Genomic DNA, 17,619 nt, shown 5'->3' with positions numbered 1-17,619 from the left:
ACATGAATGCAGAGGGTAGGAGAAATCATGCCATCAAGTAAAAACTGGAGATGACCCCGGCTCCTAAAGGAATGAGCTGTGGGGACACTGAATAGGATGAGATATTCTGACCACAACATCATGGCCCAGAAATGATGTCAAAGGGCCTCCCTCATGTGGCTGGGCCTCTGGACTGAGGTCCTTCCATTAAAAACTCTTTAACTCCCTGGTTCTCAAGCTTGAGTATGCATTAGAACCACCCACAGGGTTGTAAAACACAGATGTCTGGACCTCACCCCAAAACTTTCTGATTCAGTAGGTCTACGGGAGGTCCAAATTGTACATTTCTAAGGAGCTCCCCAAGGCATTGGTGGGTCAATGGTAGAATTCTTACTTCCCATGCAGACAGAGCAACTTTTGATTCACTGTTCATGGGGTCACCATGACTCAGGACCAACTTACAAAAGCTAAAAACAGGATTCAGGGGCGGACCCAAGATGGCGGACTAGGCAGACGCTACCTCGGATCCCTCTTACAACAAAGACACGGAAAAACAAGTGAATCGATCACATACATAACAATCTACGAACCCTGAACAAAAAACACAGATTTAGAGACGGAGAACGAACTAATACGGGGAAGCAGCGATTGTTTCCAGAGCCTGGAGCCAGCGTACCAGTCAGGTACGACACAAGCACAGAGAGCTGCTCAACCCCCCTGAACTAACCCCGGGAGGGGGACCAGCAGGTTCCACGGGCGGTGTGGGACGCAGCCGGTAGGAGAAGTCCCCGGGAGGCAGTGACTGGTCTTGGAGCAGAAAGAGCAACGTCCGAGCCGGGGAACCGTCCCGCAGGGATTTGGACTGGACGCAGGCGGCTTCATTAACATCTGAATAGCCTGAGCCAGAGGGAGAACTCTGATAGGGATCTGACTGCATTTTTTTTAGCGGATTTTCTGGAAAAACTAGTTTCCCAGTGATGGCTCGGAGACAACAATCCATAACAAACCACTTAAAGAAGCAGACCATGACAGCTTCTCCAACCCCCCAAAAAAAGAATCAAAATCTTTCCCAAATGAAGATACAATCTTGGAATTATCAGATACAGAATATAAAAAACTAATTTACAGAATGCTTAATGATATCACAAATGAAATTAGGATAACTGCAGAAAAAGCCAAGGAACACACCGATAAAACTGTTGAAGAACTCAAAAAGATTATTCAAGAACATAGTGGAAAAATTAATAAGTTGCAAGAATCCATAGAGAGACAACATGTAGAAATCCAAAAGACTAACAATAAAATAACAGAATTAGACAACGCACTAGGAAGTCAGAGGAGCAGACTCGAGCAATTAGAATGCAGACTGGGACATCTGGAGGACCAGGGAATCAACACCAACATAGCTGAAAAAAAATCAGATAAAAGAATTTAAAAAAAATGAAGAAACCCTAAGAATTATGTGGGACTCTATAAAGAAGGATAACTTGCGTGTGATTGGAGTCCCAGAACAGGGAGGGGGGACAGAAAACACAGAGAAAATAGTTGAAGAACTCCTGACAGAAAACTTCCCTGACATCATGAAAGACGAAAGGATATCTATCCAAGATGCTCATCAAACCCCATTTAAGATTGATACAAAAAGAAAAACACCAAGACATATTATCATCAAACTCACCAAAACCAAAGATAAACAGAAAATTTTAAAAGCAGCCAGGGAGAAAAGAAAGGTTTCCTTCAAGGGAGAATCAATAAGAATATGTTCTGACTACTCAGCAGAAACCATGCAGGCAAGAAGGGAATGGGACGACATATACAGAACACTGAAGGAGAAAAACTGCCAGCCAAGGATCATATATCCAGCAAAACTCTCTCTGAAATACGAAGGCGAAATTAAGATATTTACAGACAAACACAAGTTTAGAGAATTTGCAAAAACCAAACCAAAGCTACAAGAAATACTAAAGGATATTGTTTGGTCAGAGAACCAATAATATCAGATATCAGCACAACACAAGGTCACAAAACAGAACGTCCTGATATCAACTCAAATAGGGAAATCACAAAAACAAACAAATTAAGATTAATTAAAAAAAAAATACACATAACAGGGAATCATGGAAGTCAATAGGTAAAAGATCACAATAATCAAAAAGAGGGACTAAATACAGGAGGCATTGAACTGCCACATGGAGAGTGATACAAGGCGATATAGAACAATACAAGTTAGGTTTTTACTTAGAAAAATAGGGGTAAATAATAAGGTAACCACAAAAAGGTATAACAACTCTATAACTCAAGATAAAAACCAAGAAAAACGTAACGACTCAACTAACATAAAGTCAAGCACTATGAAAATGAGGATCTCACAATTTACTAAGAAAAACGTCTCAGCACAAAAAAGTAGGTGGAAAAATGAAATTGTCAACAACACACATAAAAAGGCATCAAAATGACAGCACTAAAAACTTATTTATCTATAATTACGCTGAATGTAAATGGACTAAATGCACCAATAAAGAGACAGAGAGTCACGGACTGGATAAAGAAACACGATCCATCTATATGCTGCCTACAAGAGACACACCTTAGACTTAGAGACACAAACAAACTAAAACTCAAAGGATGGAAAAAAGTATATCAAGCAAACAATAAGCAAAAAAGAAGAGGAGTAGCAGTATTAATTTCTGACAAAATAGACTTTAGACTTAAATCCACCACAAAGGATAAAGAAGGACACTATATAATGATAAAAGGGACAATTGATCAGGAAGACATAACCATATTAAATATTTATGCACCCAATGAAAGGGCTGCAAGATACATAAATCAAATTTTAACAGAATTGAAAAGTGAGATAGATACCTCCACAATTATAGTAGGAGACTTCAACACACCACTTTCGGAGAAGGACAGGACATCCAGTAAGAAGCTCAACAGAGACACGGAAGATCTAATTACAACAATCAACCAACTTGACCTCATTGACTTATACAGAACTCTCCACCCAACTGCTGCAAAATATACTTTTTTTTCTAGCGCACATGGAACATTCTCTAGAATAGACCACATACTAGGTCATAAAACAAACCTTTGCAGAGTCCAAAACATCGAAATATTACAAAGCATCTTCTCAGACCACAAGGCAATAAAACTAGAGATCAATAACAGAAAAACTAGGGAAAAGAAATCAAATACTTGGAAAATGAACAATACCCTCCTGAAAAAAGACTGGGTTATAGAAGACATCAAGGAGGGAATAAGGAAATTCATAGAAAGCAACGAGAATGAAAATACTTCCTATCAAAACCTCTGGGACACAGCAAAAGCAGTGCTCAGACGCCAATTTATATCAATAAATGCACACATACAAAAAGAAGAAAGAGCCAAAATCAGAGAACTGTTCCTACAACTTGAACAAATAGAAACTGAGCAACAAAAGAATCCATCAGGCACCAGAAGAAAACAAATACTAAAAATTAGAGCTGAAATAAATGAATTAGAGAACAGAAAAACAATTGAAAGAATTAACAAAGCCAAAAGCTGGTTCTTTGAAAAAATTAACAAAATTGATAAACCATTGGCTAGACTGACTAAAGAAATACAGGAAAGGAAACAAATAACCCGAATAAGAAACAAGAAGGACCACATCACAACAGAATCAAATGAAATTAAAAGAATCATTTCAGATTACTACGAAAAATTGTACTCTAACAAATTTGAAAAGCTTGAAGAAATGGATGAATTCCTGGAAAAACACTACCTACATAAACTAACACAATCAGAAGTAGAACAACTAAATAGACCCATAACAAAAAAAGAGATTGAAACGGTAATCAAAAAACTCCCAACAAAAAAAAGCCCTGGCCCGGACGGCTTCACTGCAGAGTTCTACCAAACTTTCAGAGAAGAGTTAACACCACTACTACTAAAGGTATTCCAAAGCATAGAAAATGACGGAATACTACCCAACTCATTCTATGAAGCCACCATCTCCCTGATACCAAAACCAGGTAAAGACATTACAAAAAAAGAAAATTTTAGACCTATATCCCTCATGAACATAGATGCAAAAATCCTCAACAATATTCTAGCCAATAGAATCCAACAACACATCAAAAAAATAATTCACCCTGAGCAAGTGGGATTTATACCAGGTATGCAAGGCTGGTTTAATATCAGAAAAACCATTAATGTAATGCATCACATAAATAAAACAAAAGACAAAAACCACATGATCTTATCAATTGATGCAGAAAAGGCATTTGACAAAGTCCAACACCCATTTATGATAAAAACTCTCACCAAAATAGGAATTGAAGGAAAATTCCTCAACATAATAAAGGGCATCTATGCAAAGCCAACAGCCAATATCACTCTAAATGGAGAGAACCTGAAAGCATTTCCCTTGAGAACGGGAACCAGACAAGGATGCCCTTTATCCCCACTCTTATTCAACATTGTGTTGGAAGTCTTAGCCAGGGCAATTAGGCTAGACAAAGAAATAAAAGGTATCCGGATTGGCAAGGAAGAAGTAAAGTTATCACTATTTGCAGATGACATGATTATATACACAGAAAACCCTAAGGAATCCTCCAGAAAACTACTGAAACTAACAGAAGAGTTTGGCAGAGTATCAGGTTATAAAATAAACATACAAAAATCACTTGGATTCCTCTACATCAACAAAAAGAAGACCGAAGAGGAAATAACCAAATCAATACCATTCACAGTAGCCCCCAAGAAGATAAAATACTTAGGAATAAATCTTACCAAGGATGTAAAAGACCTATACAAAGAAAACTACAAAGCTCTACTACAAGAAATTCAAAAGGACGTACTTAAGTGGAAAAACATACCCTGCTCATGGATAGGAAGACTTAACATAGTAAAAATGTCTATTCTACCAAAAGCCATCTATACATTTAACGCACTTCCGATGCAAATTCCAATGTCATATTTTAAGGGGATAGAGAAACAAATCACCAATTTCATATGGAAGGGAAAGAAGCCCCGGATAAGCAAAGCACTACTGAAAAAGAAGAAGAAAGTGGGAGGCCTCACCTTACCTGACTTCAGAACCTATTATACAGCCACAGTAGTCAAAACAACCTGGTACTGATACAACAACAGGCACATAGACCAATGGAACAGAATTGAGAACCCAGACATAGATCCATCCACATATGAGCAGCTGATATTTGACAAAGGACCAGTGTCAATTAACTGGGGAAAAGATAGCTTTTTTAACAAATGGTGCTGGCATAACTGGATATGCATTTGCAAAAAAATGAAACAGGACCCATACCTCACACCATGCGCAAAAACTAACTCCAAGTGGATCAAAGACCTAAACATAAAGACTAAAACAATAAAGATCATGGAAGAAAAAATTGGGACAACCCTAGGAGCCCTAATACAAGGTATAAACAGAATACAAAACATTACCAAAAATGATGAAAAGAAACCCGATAACTGGGAGCTCCTAAAAATCAAACACCTATGCTCATCTAAAGACTTCTCCAAAAGAGTAAAAAGACCACCTACAGATTGGGAAAGAATTTTCAGCTATGACATCTCCGACCAGCGCCTGATCTCTAAAATCTACATGATTCTGTCAAAACTCAACCACAAAAAGACAAACAACCCAATCAAGAAGTGGGCAAAGGATATGAACACACATTTCACTAAAGAAGATATTCAGGCAGCCAACAGATACATGAGAAAATGCTCTCGATCATTAGCCATTACAGAAATGCAAATTAAAACTACCATGAGATTCTATCTCACACCAGCAAGGCTGGCATTAATCCAAAAAACACAAAATAATAAATGTTGGAGAGGCTGCGGAGAGATTGGAACTCTCATACACTGCTGGTGGGAATGTAAAATGGTACAACCACTTTGGAAATCTATCTGGCGTTATCTTAAACAGTTAGAAATAGAACTACCATACAACCCAGAAATCCCACTCCTGGGAATATACCCTAGAGATACAAGAGCCTTCATACAAACAGATATATGCACACCCATGTTTATTGCAGCTCTGTTTACAATAGCAAAAAGTTGGAAGCAACCAAGGTGTCCATCAACGGATGAATGGGTAAATAAATTGTGGTATATTCACACAATGGAATACTATGCATCGATAAAGAACAGTGACGAATCTCTGAAACATTTCATAACATGGAGGAACCTGGAAGGCATTATGCTGAGGGAAATTAGTCAGAGGCAAAAGGACAAATATTGCATAAGACCACTAGTATAAGATCTTGAGAAATAGTAAACCTGAGAAGAACACATACTTTTGTGGTTACGAGGGGGGGAGGGAGGGAGGGTGGGAGAGGGTTTTTTATTGATTAATCAGTAGATAAGAACTGCTTTAGGTGAAGGGAAAGACAACACTCAATACATGGAAGGTCAGCTCAATCGGACTGGACCAAAAGCAGTTTCCGGGATAAAATGAATGCTTCAAAGGTCAGCTGAGCAAGTGCGGGGGTCTGGGGAACATGGTTTGCCGGGACTTCTAAGTCAATTGGCAAAATAATTCTATTATGAAATCATTCTGCATCCCACTTTGAAATGTGGCATCTGGGGTCTTAAATGCTAACAAGCGGCCATCTAAGATGCATCAATTGGTCTCAACCCACCTGGAGCAAAGGAAAACGAAGAACACCAAGGCCACATGACAACTAAGAGCCCAAGAGACAGAAAGGGCCACATGAACCAGAGACCTACTTCATCCTGAGACCAGAAGAACTAGTTGGTGCCCGGCCACAATCGATGACTGCCCTGACAGGGAGCACAGCAGAGGACCCCTGAGGGAGCAGGAGATCAGTGGGATACAGACCCCAAATTCTCATAAAAAGACCAAACTTAATGGTCTGACTGAGACTGGAGGAATCCCGGCGGCCATGCTCCCCAGACCTTCTGTTGACACAGGACAGGAACCATCCCCAAAGGCAACTCATCAGAAATGAAACGGACTGGCCAGCGGGTGGGAGACAGGCGCTGATGAAGAGTGAGCTAATTATATCAGGTGGACACTTGAGATTGTGTTGGCAGCTCTTGTCTGGAGGGTGGATGGGAGGATAGAGAAAGAGGGAAGCCAGCAAAATTGTCAAGAAAGGAGAGACTGAAAAGGCTGACTCAAGAGGGGGAGAGCAAGTGGGAGTAGGGAGTGAGATGTATGTAAATTTATATGTGACAGACTGATTGGATTTGTAAACGTTCACTTGAAGCTTAATAAAAGTTATTAAAAAAAAAAAAGCTAAAAACAATGACAACAAAGAGTTCCAGGGATAGGCTGGTCCACGGACCACATTTTGAGAACCACAGCCCTAGCCTGGCCCCACCTCAGGACAGGACTGAAAGCTGACCAGAGGTCACCAGAAATCTAGGTCTTATCTCTGATTGTGCAGACACCACCAGGAAATTCCCCACTCCTACACATACCTTTCATTATTTGTGCCCATATCTTTTCTCTTACACTGAATTATATGTGTGCTTAAAACCCAGGGTCAAATACTATTTCTGTTTAGAACATGAGCTCACTCCCATGGCTCCCAGGAGGCTCAGTCTTGGCTTATTAAAGAAGAAGACACATCCCGCCTATCACCCTCGGCCTTCTGAGGTGGATGGGCTGCAACTTGGCTCCACTGCAGGGCAAGTCGCTCTGGATCCCCAAATACCATCTTCTCTTCTCTACTGCTCGACCCTGGCCCGAGTCACTATTGTCTCCCACCTGGAGGATAGCAGCAGAATGAACTCTCCCATCTACCCTCTCCCCACCCCCACTGTCTATTTTCTACTTGGCAGCCAGAGTGAGCCTTTTAATGTGTGAGCCAACACATGTCAGGGCCCCACTCTGCTCAAACCCTTGCAATGGCTCCCCACTTCCCTCCAGTGACTCATGGGCCCCATGGGGTTGGCCCCTGGGACCACTCTGACCTCAACTCCTGCATCCCTCCCCCTCACTCCCTCTGCTCCAACCAAAGCTTACCTCTTATTGTTCTCTGAACCACCAGGCACTCTGCCAGCTGAACACTAGCTGACACTTCCTGCAAAAACTCTCTAACCCCAGAGATCCTCACTCTCAGCTCCTTCCCCGAGTCTTAGTCCACGTCTCTCTTTCTTGACTACCCTGTGCAGTGCTGCTGCCTACCCATGACCCACCTGCTGTCTCCCGCTCCCCAACACTGCTCGTACTTTCTCTACTTCAGGTTTCATAACCCTAATCTCCTCTTATAGACTACAGTTTCCCTTGCTTTATTACATTTAATATTCACTGCCTCCTGCTAGAATGTAAGTTCTATGAAGACAGAGAGTCTCTGTCTGTTCTGTTCATAGAGCAACAACTAAGCCATAGTAGACTCCCCATGAACATTAGAGGGATACAGTGAATTAATGCATGCATGCATCTTTGCTTAGGACACCAGCAGAGCAGGGAAATGGGGAGAAGGCTATTTTCAGACGTTATCTATTTGACTCTTCTAAACATTAAAGAAGTCACGGTGGGGCAATGGTCAGAATTCTTTACCCTTATTTATGGTTTAGTGGGTTTTTTATAATTCTTAACTACAATTAGTGGGGTGCACCATAATCTCTCTAGGGCAGGGCCCCCACAGCTCCATCCCTCCTGACAGAATCAGCAGCTCACCTGTGGTTCCCACAAAACAGAGGGAGACACAGACAGAAGGGTGTGGAGCACTAACCTGTGGACCCCCACATGGGGAGCTGGAGAAGGAGCAGCAGGGAGGTGAAACGGCAGAGCAAAGGTCGACTGGAGCCACCCTCCATTTCCTCAGAGCTGGGGAGAGACAGGGCAGGAGTCAGGGACCCCAGACAGGAGGTAGCCTACCCACAGCTCAGCCTCACGGAGGACCAGAGCATTTCCTAAACCCTCATTATGCTAATGGGGTGGTGGGCCCCACCAACCCTGATAAGAAGAAAAGCCTGAGCTGGCTGGGCTCCTCCCAGCCTTTCTGGGGAGACTCTGTGGTGTCAGACAACCATTAGGTAAACCTGGGAACAAACCACTCCTTCCCTTCCCACCCCACTAACATGCATACCACAGCCCACTGCCCAAACACCAGGCCTTCCTTCCTCAGCACCTGTTCCCCTGGGGGAGACCTTCCCACCATCTCCAGGACTCCTACTGTGTGTGGGGTGGAGAGAGACAGCCTACCGTCAGGAAAGCACAGACTCTGGGCTCAAATGCTGGGCTCTCCTCCAGGCTCAGTCACTCACCCTGTCACCACCTGAGGCAAGTTACTTCACCTTGTCTGTCTTGGTTTTTTCTTCTCCAAATGAGGATAGCGAACAAGACCTCCATCAATATTGTTGTGGGTTGTAATGAGGATTACTTGAATTTATGTTTGTAAAGTTACTACAGGTAATGTAAACAGGGCCTGCTTCTAATAAGTGCTACATAAACATCTTTAAAATAAATCAATAAAGGCACAAGCCTCTCTGTGGTTCTCCTCGGTCTTCTTAGAGCAGACTATGGTCCAGCCTCAAATGCACACATATTCACAGCCCCCTCCTCACAGCCAGCTCCTCCTTGGGTCCTTTCCGTGGCCCATAGGTGTCTCAACAGCCTACTCACCTGGTTTTCCTTGTTCCAGCCTTGAGTGATTTCCTGGAGCTTCTTTAAGGTCAGCAGCTTGAGTAAGTTCAGGGCCACAGGGACCCTGGCAGATCCCAAATCTGCCCTCAGAGTTTGCACCTGCAGTTAACTGCTCTGGGAGCCCCAGTTCTTGCCTCCAAGTCAGACACTGTGGGCAAGGGTCCCCCATCGCCGAGGCAGGTGGTTCCCAGGAAAGCCAAGGAAGGAGGATCAGCCCTGATTACAGAGATATCTGCAGAGATCCCGGCCCTGGGCCCCCACAGAGAACTCCCACCAGAACAATCACCCCACTCCAGTCTTTTCACCCTCTGAAAGTGAAAGCTTACAGAAAGCACCCCAGCAGACTCTGCCCTGCCCTCTGGACATTGCTCCCTGTTATCAAGGAGGAAACAGCATTATCAGAGCAACAAAAAGGCAATAGAGGCCACACAGAGACACAGACTCAAGAATCATTTCCTCAATACCTACTATGTGTCAGCTTCCTTCTGGCTTCAGGAAGTAAGGACTGCTTGTGGGCACAGCCAAGACTAACACCCAGTTCTGTGCATAGGTGAGAAGTACCTGAGCTAACTGTTCAATGACTCACAGAAATGTCGGCCATTCAAACACACGCAGAGGCACTTCGGAAGGTAGGCCAGGTGATCTGCTTCCAAGACATCACAGCCTTGAAGATACTATGGAGAGCACCTCTACTCTACAATGCAAGTTTACCATGAGTCACAATTAACCTGAAGACAACTGGCGTTTTTTTTGCTTTATGCATAGGTCTGTCTCTACATGACAGGCAGTTAACATGAAGTGCTTCTGTGCCAACTGAGAAATGGAGCCCGGCCCAAAGCCTTGAATAGCATCTGATGTGATTTTCTTTTTCTTGACCCGAAGGTGATCCAGAACCACCCCACAATCTGGCAATCAACCAAGGGGTTAAGTGTACGTATATCAACAACTTCCAGGATCTGCTCCAGGACCATGGCCCTGCCTTTCTGAAATGACAGTATGCTACTCAGAGTTAATATTTAACATATCATTACTGTGTATTTTACATATTATTGATAGATAATAGAAACTGTAATACAATATTTTAATATCACTGATCATTCTAGGTACAGCCATTCAGTCCTCTCTTCCCACCTGGAGGCAGAGTACAGATCCTATGCTCTACAAAGGAAGACCCTGGGGTACTGTGTCTTCCCCTAGCCTCTCTTCCTGCAGTTTCCCAACTCGGTAAAGGACACCTGTGTTTCATCCCATTCTTTCTATCAGAAACTTGACAGTCACTCTTGATACTTCACTCTCCCTCCCAGTCTACTTTCAGCTATCAGAAAGTCCCACGTTTTTCTCTCATCCGTCTCCACAACCAGCACCTCCAAGCCACCTCCATTTCTCCTCTGGTTGAAGCAGTGTCCTCCTCATGGGTCTCCCTGCCCCATGTCCACCCTTACTTGCTCCAGTCCATTCTCCATTCCATGGTCTTAGTTCTCTCAAAGTCAACTCATGCCAGTTCTCTGCCTAAGCCTTTCATAGGTTCCTCCACCCTGACCTCTTCTCTATGGCTCCCAGTCCCCATCTTCCTCTCTGACCTCATCTCCCATCACTCTCCCAGTTGCTATTTTACTGGCCTCATGTGAGCTCCTCAAACCCCTTGAGCTTTTCTGACCTCAGGGCCTTCTCATACGCCGTTGGATGCTTCTGTCCTCTCACTCTTTCACCAAACTCCTCCTCACCCTTCAACTCTCACCTAAAGTGACCTTCCTCATAGGGGCCTTTGCTGAGCTTCCAGTCCACATTACACCCCTCATACACCTTGTTTTTATTTTCCCTCAATTTTTTTTTATTGTACATTAGATGAAAGTTTACAGAGCAAACTACTTTCTCACTAAAAGATTAATACACAAATTATTTTGTGACGTTGGTTGCCAATCCCATGACATGTCAACATCCTCCCCTTCTCCACCTTGGGTTCCCCTTACCAGCTTTCCTGTCCCCTCCTGCCATCTTGTCCTTGTTCCTGGGCTGCTGGCCTCATTTTGTTTTATGTGCCTGTCTAATCTTTGGCTGAAGGGTGAACCTCAGGAGTAACTTCATTACTGAGCTATAAGGGTGTCTGGGGCTATACTCTCAGGGTTTCTCCAGTCTCTGTCAGACCAGTAAGTCTGGTCTTTTTTTGTGTATGTGAGTTAGAATTTTGTTCTACATTTTCTCCAGCGCTGTCTGGGACCCTCTGTTGTAATCCCTGTCAGAGTAGTCAGTGGTGGTAGCTGGGCACCATCTAGTTCTGCTGGACTCAGTCAGTCTGGTGGAGGCTGCAGTAGTTGTAGTCCATTAGTCCCTTGGTGTAATCCTTCCCTTTTGTCTTTGGTTTTTTTCATTCTCCCTTGCTCGAGATGGGGTGAGAACAATGGAGCATCTTAGATGGCCGCTCACGCCATACACATTCTTGCTCGCTTCTCTCATAGCACCCTGTTCTCCCCATAACACTGACAATGTTCATCTATATAATGTCTGCCTTTATGGTGGTCTGTGATAGCCATGAAGAAGGGACTCTGTCTTACTCACATCTGTACGTTCAGCCACAGCACAATGCCAAGCATGTGGTAGAAACATAATAAACATTTGTCGAGCTCATTTACAGCAGACTTTCGTCATCAGAAAATTGGCTAAGCAGCCTTGCCCGAACTCAGCAAATACTTGAGTCCATTCAGAAATATGAGGATTACTAACTCTGACTTAAACAGGTCAGTTTCTCGAATGGATGAAATGGTTCTACTGTTTTTCCCTCTGTGGTTGTCTACCTAACTCAAATCTAAATCCCTCAGTAAGTAATTATGTCATCACAGGGCTGGTAACTTCACATTCAACCATTTGGATTGCTCTCTTGTGCCTGCCCAGTGTACATGTTAAATCATTTGTCCAATGTCTCCCTCACCAGACTTCTGTGAGGCGGTTGTCATTATTATCCTCATTATACAGATGAGGAATCCAAATCTCTCAGAATTTCACAGTCACACACCCAGCAAAATCTCTCTCAACCTGTGTTGACTTTCATTTAGTCCTAAATGTGTCATTGTATTTGTCTTATTTGAGCAAGCATGGGAATGCTTGATTTCTGCCCAGAAGTCCAATCTGGAGCTGTAATATCTCCAGATCCAGAGTAAACCCAGAACTTCTGGACACGGTTGAACAGCTCCCACATTGTCCCCCAAAGATCCACTACTGCCAATACCCAATTAAAAATTGGATGGGGAATATTTGGAAAATTCATGTTAACCCAAAGGAAACTTATAACACATGGAACGATATGGCCCTCCAGTGGTCCACACATTGAAACATCCACCCACTCTCACCCGCACCCACACACCCCCACCACCACCAATCCCAACAACGGGGAGACTTCTCTAGGCCTAAAAGATATTAGGAGAATTTTATGAAAATTGTTTTCAACAAAACACAATTTTATTGAACACATAGTAAGTGCCAGGAACTGGCCTACGTATATTATTGTAATATCATTTCTTTTTCTTGGCTACAACACCAGGTAAGTAGCCTTGCCCCTATGAGGGGACGGTGTTTTTAAATAGGTCTCAATTCTGTCAAAACTTCCAGAAAAATGTATAAATTTAGCTGTAAATTCAACTATTCAACAAATATATATTGACAATTTATAAGCCAGGCACTCTGAGGCAAATAGATGAAATGAGACAGGAGCCCTGCCGTCCAGAAGTGTTTAATCCAGGAAATTTCTAGAGGAGGAGGGGTTAGAAGTACAAGGAGATTGCCCCCCACACCGTCTCCAGCCTTCAAGACCAGCCCAGACTCCAGCTCCAGAAAGCCAGCACAAAACCAGAACTCCAGGGGACCTTGGACTCTGAAATGCCCGTCTGTGACCAGAAAGCTTATCTCACACTGGATCTAGCCCATGGAGCTCCCACACTGGGAGGGGGAGGACAGAGCATAGGTTACATCTCTTGAGGAGCACTGGGAGCTCGCAGGAAGGACCTCAGGAAGCACACTTCAGTGCCCGCTCCCAGCTCATCAGGATCGTGTTTCCGGCTTCTGTGACAATAACCACTGTTCATGAAGCCACAAATGATGTGTCTTGCTGAAAATATAAATTATCTGAATGCTAATAGGGTTAATATTTTGCTTTTCTTTCTAATAGACACGCCGTATCTCTTATCTTTATTTGTTTCAAGTGCTTTTGAAATACTTTCTGACAAATACCTGGACCATAAAACAATGGTTAATATAAAATGTGGTTTTAAAAAGTGAAGTTGTGGAAAGAACTCAATGCCGTTTCTCAAAAGTCCATTCGGGTAAAAATTTATATGACTTAATTTATCTTGACACTCTTAAGATGAAGAGTTCACTGGTTTATCTTCTACTGTAGCACAAATTGCTGCTCATTTTCCGGGAGAAAAAAAATGAAAAGAAAAAATAAAACACACATAGGCAAATTGATGAGTTTTGTTTTAACTTTTAATTTTTCTTTCCACTCTCTTAACCACCATGACCCCAGCTACAGGGCTTAGCGCCAACCTGGTAGCTGCTGACACAGTGCCAGCAGGCATAGCAGGGCCATCACCTTTCTCAGCACCTGCCCTCCTGCCACTCTGGTGAGGAAATTCCCTCCCTGTCGAAACTGTCACCTCCATAACTGAAATATCCAACCAGAGGGGGCTCAGGGGCCTCCGTAAGCCCCTGAAATGCTCTCTGCCCTCAGCGTCTACCCCAGCCCCACCCAGGGGTCTCTGGCAGAGCCCTCCTCGTCTGTGACACCTGCCCCACCATCCTCTGAATGGGCATCAACACTGCTACCTAAGTCTGAGATTCCAGGGGAAGTGAGGAGGTGTCACTCACACCCAGCCTTTGAGACATATGGAGGTAAAGGAGTGAGATGGGAGGGAAAATGACTCTTCATGTAGAAAATTTAATTAAATTTGATTAGAATAAAAACCAAAGAAAAGAAAGAGGACAGACAGAAAGATGGTGTAAGAAAGAAAAGGTAAGGAAGAGAGGGACAGATGAAGGAAGGAATTTAAAAAGGAAGAGCATATTAGGGGTCGTCTTGGCTTTGAGCTTTGCCATATGCAGGGCTGGGAGGCCAGAATGGGCCACATGTCTGGCCAGGGGGTCCTAAACACTCTGTCTAGTCACAGGGACATAAAGAACATGAGTTGCAGAGAGCAAACCGGCCTGGGTACTGCCCATGTGAGTGATCCAGTCAGTAAGCTAGGAAGAACTTACTGATCCTCCCAATCCCATGTAGGTCAGGCACAGCCGTGACCAAGGGTGGAACAGGAAAGGCCTAGTAGGAATGATCTGAAGATCAAGTTATAGGAAAGATTGAAGGCCTTGCCCTTTAACTCTTTTCCTGAGAGAATCAGAGGGAGAGAGGCCTGACCCACTAGAGACAGGAGAGGCCCTATCCAACCCTGAGAGGCAGTTCTAACAGACCCCAGGGCACCAGCCACCCTTTTCCTCCCCTTTCTTGGAGCTGTGTCTCCACAGGCAGAGCTGAGACTTAAGCACTGAGGCCAAGGCCCCTGCTCTCTAATGCCCATTGCCAGATACTCAGGCCCACCATTCACCACACGCCATTTTACTCTTATCGTTACATACTAGTATTTCAACAAAAGTTTATAATTCTATGAGGCAGTTTTTACTTTTCTTGGCTTACTGCTGAGACAACAGTGGTTCAAAGATGTGAGGAAACCTGACTAAGGTCACACAGCCATGTGATCGAGCCCTGAAGGAGATAGGTCTGCCCTGGAGTTCAGCTAAGCTTCAAACTAGGGTCACCAGAGAGGGGACACCAGCTCAGGGATGCTCCCGGGAATCCATGGAGGGGCAGGGAGGATGGGGAGTACAGAAAACATTAGCACGTGTGTTTCTATATGCTTTAATTTTACCAGTTAATTTGTTATCTGTGTTCATTTTTATAATCTGTATAACGTTAGTACATATTTAAAAGCTGCATATTCAAAAAGTATTCCTGAAAACAGTGCATAATCAAGAGTTCAGAGACCTTGCTCCAAATCTCTGCTCCAGAAATCCTCCCTAAAGCAGCAGCTCTCAGGGAGAGAAGTAGGCCTGAAGAACCCAGGGACAATAGAAAGACCGCCCCTCAGGCTCACCAAGCTTGCCTCCGCCTCTGCTGCCCCCTCGTGGCCACTACTGGACAGACAGACAGAAGGTTTCCCTGCCAGAAAACAATGAGGGAGGAGAGGTATGGACAATACAGAAAGCTAATTCTACCATGTGAAATTGAGTGAAGGAGACCAGACACAAAAGATCACATGCTGTATGATTTCAAATATATGACGTTAAAGACCAGACAAAACGAATCCGGAAGCTCCATGTGGGACTTCTCTCTAGGGTGCTGCTCCGCATTGTCGATCATCAACTGCAGAGAGCCAGTCCCTGAGACCTGCTGTCATGGACTCAATTCCGACACATGGCGACTCCCTATGTTACAGAGTAGAACTGATCTCCGTAGGAGATCTTCCACGACCCCGATGAGTGGGCTTCTACCGCCAACACTTTGGTTAGCAGTCAAGGACATACCATTTGTGCCAACCAGGGACCACCTCTGTAATGGGTAGAGCTGCCTGAATCCACAAGGTGTCCTCTTTACCTCCAGGCACAGACAAGGAGCTGATCACAGCCTGGACTCACACACAGACCTGAATTCCAGCAGCCAGGACTCTAATGCGACCAGGCCTCCCAGGCCCACTGGCCTTTAGTTTTAACCCCAGGCAGCTTCTTAACCCCCTCACATCCTCTATGCCCCCCTCCCCTCCTCACAGTCTCCCCCTCAGTGCCTTTTCTCCACCTCCTTCCTGCAACCTCCCTCACTCTCCCCCAATCCTTAACCTCTTTTCCTTTTCACCCCTTCTCCACCTTACACTTCCCCTGTAACGGCCTTCTCTCTCTCTCCTCACTTTCCACCCCTTCACACTCCTTCCTTTTGCCCTCCACTCCCATTAGGCCCCCCATCCCCTGCCCCCTCTTACCTTGCTAGATTTTGAAAGTAAGAAGAAAAGAAAGGCGTGCGATAAACCCAAAATGCATCTTTGAAGACCAAAATCACCCTCAGTGCTCCAACACGATCAAATGATGAGAAGCCCTGGGGAACAGAGGACTGATGAGGAAAGAAGAGATTGGCATCTCTCCTTGCATTCTCAAGCCAAGGCTTCCGTGCCCAGAGTCACATGAAATAGTCCTTACCATTTAAATTGCTGTGCAGTTATGCATTGCTTTCTTTCATTTGGTTTGGTTCTGCTTTTGCACAAAATTGAACATCCTCATGTGCTTATGCTGCTGCTCCGTTGCTTTCTAGAACTGAAGCCAGAGAGACCCCTCCCAGGTGGCTCCTCAGAAAAAGGACACTCCAGGTAAAAGAGCACCAAGACTCAGTAAAGTCCCTGCAATAAGCCCAACAGTAAGTCCAATCCAGTCATTTTTGTGATATTTTCTAGTGTTGGCCTGGCAAAATGCCAAAGCCCAAGTCACAGGAGCAATCACCAGAGGAAGTAGACCAGGGACTCTGCTTTCTGAAGGCATAAGTGTGTACAGGAACATAAGGAACATGAAGGCAGTGTGCCCCTCATTCATTCACAGTGATCCTCTCCAAGGATCACTTTTTTAAAGTATTGAGTGGCAGTGTGTCCAATATTTCCCAAGGTGTGGGATTCACATCTATGGCAGTACATGAGATGATGATTTTAGGTAAAATCGGGATAATCACCTTGATCTCAACAGGACGTAATCCACTGGATAGGCCATGTGGTTAATCAGAGGTGTGAAATCAGGAGAAACAGAGAGAGAAAGAAGGAGGAAAGAAAATGGAATCCACTGGGAATGAAACATAAGCCAAGGAACCCCCCAGTGCCCTGGAAGAGATGTCTAACCTGAGCCTAACCTGAGAGACATGGATTCTTCTCCATGGAGCTGTGTGGAGGGAGGACACATAGGAGGTCCCAAAAAGGGGAAGCAGAACTATTTTGAGAGGA

General features: G+C 44.0%; 1 protein-coding gene and 1 pseudogene across 1 annotated transcript in view; both read right to left on the bottom strand.

Moving 5' to 3' along the window:
- Nucleotides 1-17,619, bottom strand: part of LOC126078804 (butyrophilin subfamily 1 member A1-like) — a 61,798-nt pseudogene that overhangs the window by 16,879 nt on the left and 27,300 nt on the right.
- Nucleotides 1-17,619, bottom strand: part of LOC126078794 (butyrophilin subfamily 1 member A1-like) — a 163,077-nt gene that overhangs the window by 124,079 nt on the left and 21,379 nt on the right. The gene's annotated exons all lie outside the window — the stretch shown is intronic.

The sequence above is a fragment of the Elephas maximus genome, chromosome 1, assembly GCF_024166365.1.
Source record: "Elephas maximus indicus isolate mEleMax1 chromosome 1, mEleMax1 primary haplotype, whole genome shotgun sequence".
Classification (NCBI taxonomy): Eukaryota; Metazoa; Chordata; class Mammalia; order Proboscidea; family Elephantidae; genus Elephas; species Elephas maximus.
This window is presented reverse-complemented; position numbering and strand designations above follow the sequence as displayed.